The sequence below is a fragment of the Pinus tabuliformis genome, chromosome X (genome assembly GCF_031772625.1).
Source record: "Pinus tabuliformis cultivar Carrire ecotype Pingquan chromosome X, CPIR1, whole genome shotgun sequence".
In the NCBI taxonomy this organism is placed as follows: Eukaryota; Viridiplantae; Streptophyta; class Pinopsida; order Pinales; family Pinaceae; genus Pinus; species Pinus tabuliformis.
The window spans coordinates 356,699,541-356,704,260 of NC_142308.1; the positions used below are offsets into that span (position 1 = coordinate 356,699,541).

The 4,720-nt window shown below is 32.7% G+C and overlaps 1 pseudogene; it reads left to right on the forward strand.

The window, feature by feature from the left end:
• Positions 1 to 234: 234 nt before the first annotated feature.
• On the forward strand, positions 235 to 983 carry LOC149139971 (acyl-CoA-binding domain-containing protein 4-like; annotated as a pseudogene).
• Positions 984 to 4,720: the final 3,737 nt, after the last annotated feature.

Sequence of the window (4,720 nt, forward strand, 5' to 3'; positions counted from 1 at the left end):
GGAAATTATGTGTTGCGGAGCGACACCAGACCATCTCTCTGATATATGTGATTATGCATTCAACGTTATCCAACCAAATGCAGGTAAATATTGTTCAATTGTTTAAAATTGTGGCAAATTATTCCGCTCTTCTTCCTATTCTGAACGGTCCTGATGAAATATTCATTTTTGTTCTTGAAGTATGTTTTTGGTGGCTATGTCAAGGAGAATTGCCAGAAAAATTATTGTAATCCTATGGTGAAAGGAACCCTGCCCTCTCTCAGGGACAACCACAACTATACCACTATGGGAAAAAAAAAATTTGTATTTGGTGGCACAGATGGGAAGGACCCTCTACGATATTTTCATATGTTGGACACCACTACAAATACATCGGTGAAACCTAACGTAAGTGGTGAAGGACCAATAGCTCGTGAGGGGCACAGTGCTGCACTCATTGATCACCGTCTATTTATGTTTGGAGGTTGTGGAAAAGCTCAAGATGAATATGAAGAGATATATTGCAATGAACTTTACATACTAGAAATAGTTAACTTAATTTGGATAAGGGATGCAACCAGTGGTTAACCACCGTCTCAAGGAGATAACCACACTTGCTCGTCATGGAAGAACAAAATTATAGTCTTGGGTGCGGAGGATGCATCAAAGTCTTATTTTTCTGATGTCTATGTCGTTGATGTAGATACACTTGTGTGGAAAGAGCTCAACACAACTGGCCAGATATTAGCACCTTGGGCAGGCCATGCAACAATATCCCTTGGAAAGCATTTGTTTGTGTTTGGTGGATTTACTGATGATCGTAAATTATTTAACAATATTTACATCCTAAACATAGAGATTGGAGTGTGGACCAAGGTAGAAACCACAGGTCAAGGACCTCTGCTAGATTCTCTATTGCTAGAGATTGTTTGGATTTCACTAGAGGCATTCTCATATTCATAGGAGGGTGCAATGGAAACTTGGAGGCCCTGTACACTATATAGTGTAGACATCCTTTGGCATATATTGATTTATCATGTTGGTTAGCCAGATGGGAATTAAGCTTGGGATTTATCCAATTAAGAATAGATTTTTCACACAGGCATGGAAAGAATGTAATTTTGTGGAGATGACAAGTTCTGCATAGTTGGAAGCCAATATAGAAAAAAAAATAAAAAAAAAATCACTTAATCCTTACATTCCCTTATGATATTATTAAATTGTTCTCATGGTTCGGATCCATGCACATCGATTATCTAGATTGTTGGACCACTTTTCTAAATCCCAAAAATATTCCTATTGAGTGAAATATGTACAATGCATTTTAAACTAACCACTCGTTAAAAGTACATGGATCCTAGCTAGCTAATAAGATTTAGAACCATAAAAATTTCCATATGGGCTCAAGATTGAGTTGAGTACATCAAAATAAAGTTAGAGCTCGTCAAAATTAAATAAGCTTTCACAGTTTGTCATGTCATTTAATGCAGCAGTAGGAATCATGTCTACATTGTACAAAAGGGCATCTTTGTCTGCTGGTAGCAGCCTTATCCTTCTGCAGCTAGCTCAGGATCAGTGATAATGGGCTCCGACACATCCTTTCCCTCCTCCAGCTCAGGAGGCGATAAACCTTAGACATGGCCAGTGCCAGATGAGGGAATATGTTGTTCTTGGGGGCAGGCAGAGGCAACTAGTTATGGCACTGAATGGCCGAGCCTTTTGGATTAATTTCTGATCAAGAAAAGAACTAGGCTTGAAACATGTGATTTTTTTTCCTTTTTATTTGAATATGTACGAGCAGTGCGAGCTTTGTATTGAGAACTATTAATTTGCAGAGTATAGGAAGGGATCCAATTTGGAAGATATTTTCTGCTTCTCAAATAAACTGATATGGTTGAAAACTTACCACCGACATTTCGTAGTAGAACTGTATCTACTCGTGTAGGGAAATCTCTTTAGTGTTGTGAACTCTGTCTTCCATCTCATTTCTTCCTTAATAAAATAACTTACCTTAGAAGAAGCTACCTTTACCAAGGAGGAGGGTTTGGCTACTGCACATGCACACATTTTTATTGCAAATTTTCTCATGAACAATGTGACCTTGCAATTGTTTTCTTTTTAATAAAGATGAATGTGCAAGAACCTTTTTTAAAATTGTGTGCATATTCTAGAAAAATGTGCACATTTAAGAAAAAAATAATACATGTGCATTCTTTTACATGTCATTTAGTTGACCTAGAGGTTCAACAAGTGCTAAACCTAAACTAATGGTAATGTGTGCATGGTTTTTTAGGAATTTTTGTGTATTCCTAAAATGTTATGGTCGTGTGTTCATGTTGCACTATAATGGGTAGCATCTTTGTGCACCCACCCCACAACTATGACTAGGTACTTAATGTACAAGACCAAGATTAAAAACATATACACAGAGGGGTTCCCAAAAATTTCCTCAAAGTCCAAGCTCAACCACTACTTGCTCAATTAGGGAGGCACAAAGGTGTAAGTCTTCATTAAATCATTAGTGCCCGTCAGTGCTCGGATGATTCGAGCAAAGCATAAAAGTTCTAAGTGGGAAGGCGGTTTCCAAATAGGTAAGGTGGCTGGCCCTCCAATATGTATAGGTGGGTCATAAGGTGGGTCGAATAAGTATTGGCGGGTCCTTACTTGGTTGGGCTGGGCTGGAGAGATAGAGATTGATTGATCGATGGAAACCCTGGTTCGGGGCAAGCACTAACTTTTTGTGGACCAGATTCTTTAAAAACTCATAAGTTACTTATTTTATTTTATTCCACTTTGGCCAATATGAGTGGACCAATAAACAAAGAAGTCATGCTATAGAATATCAATAACATTAAAAATATTACTACATTTAAATTTAAGGAGAATATGTGTGCTATAAATAATTAGAGGACAAACTAAATTTAAGATATTATTAAGAGATATCCAACACTAATCCAAAATATCAAAGGTATCACTATGCTTTGACTAGTTCAAAGAATAAAACCCACATTGTTAAAATATAAACAAACTCTCACTAGTTGAATATAAAACTCGGCATGTAACAATTCTCAAAACATGGTAGAACGAAAAAATATGTTATTTTTGTGATGCTAAAAAAATTGAATATGAAAAAGACTTTCTCTAAAATTCCAAATATACCCAAATTAAATTATAGTTTCAAAAACTACCTTTCTAACCTTAAAAGACATCCATCTTATAATGATCTTGAAACATTAACTTAAAATACTTTAAAACATACCAATAAATTATAATTTATCTTTCTAAACAATAATATTCCTCATTATTATATTTATTATTAAAATATTTATTAACTTAATATATATTTTTATTACAACAAGATGATTTTATTGTTTATATAATTTTATTTAATCATTAAATTTAATATTATAGTAAATTTTCCCTAAATTCTCTCTATTAACTCTATACACATGCTTGTAAAGTGTATTTATCTAACCAAGCTGGTTAATTGTATTTATCTAACCCAAGCTTGCTAATTATATTGGTCTAATCCAAACTTGTTAATTGTATTTGTTTAACCCTAGCTCTATAAATGAAATATTTATTCATATTAAAAGGCCATTATAACATCAAATAAATAATAAAACCAAAAAATTAATTTTAAAAAATTATCCAAAATAGCCAACCTTGAAAGGCTAAAAAGGACTAATCGTAATGCCGAGTGAGTTGATCCCAACCCATCAGAATTTTAAAAGGCCATTATAACATCAAATAAATAATAAAACCAAAAAATTAATTTTAAAAAATTATCCAAAATAGCCAACCTTGAAAGGCTAATAAGGGGGCTACATTAATAATAACAATAAGGGAGATACACTAGTATTATAGGGAGCTAGAAATATTTGTGCACCCACTCCACAACTATGATTAGGTACTTAATGTAAAAGAACAAGATAAGAAACATATACACAACAAGAGGCTCCCAAAAATTGCCTCAAAGTCCAAGATCAATCACTACTTTCTCAAGCAAGAAAGGCATAAAGGTGCCAAGTCGTCACTAAATCATTGATATTACATCTAAATTTACGAAGAATATGTGGTGCTATAAATAATGAGAGGACAAAACAAATATAAGATATTATATGGGGGTATCCGACGCTAATCTAAAATATCAAAAGTATCACTATGCTTTGATTAGTTCAAAGAAGGAAACCCACATTGTTAGAATATAAACAACCTCTCACTAGTTGTATAGTGAAACTAAGCATGGAACAATTCTCAAAACATTGTGAGATGAATGAATATGTCATCTTTGTGGCATCAAAATGGTTGAATATGAAAATCACTTTATCTTAGAGTACCATACATATGCCCATATTAGATTATAGTTTCAAAATATTTACCACATTAACTACCTTCCTAACGTTATAAATCATTCAACCTATCGTGATCTTAAAACATTTACTTTCAATATTTTTCAAACATAAAAATAATATTCCAATAAAATCTATTTTTTATTTTTTATTTTTAAATATTAATCCTCATTGTTATTATATTTATTAACTCAATATATTTTTTATTATAATAATATAATTTTATTATTTAAATAATATTTTAATTATTAAATTTAATATTATTTTTATTTTTTATTATTAATAATTGATATATAAATTCTCTTGTCACATACCCCGGTAACCTCGCATGTAAAAGTAGGGAGTTAGAATTTTTTTATACAAATTACCACAAGTAATTAACCAATTCA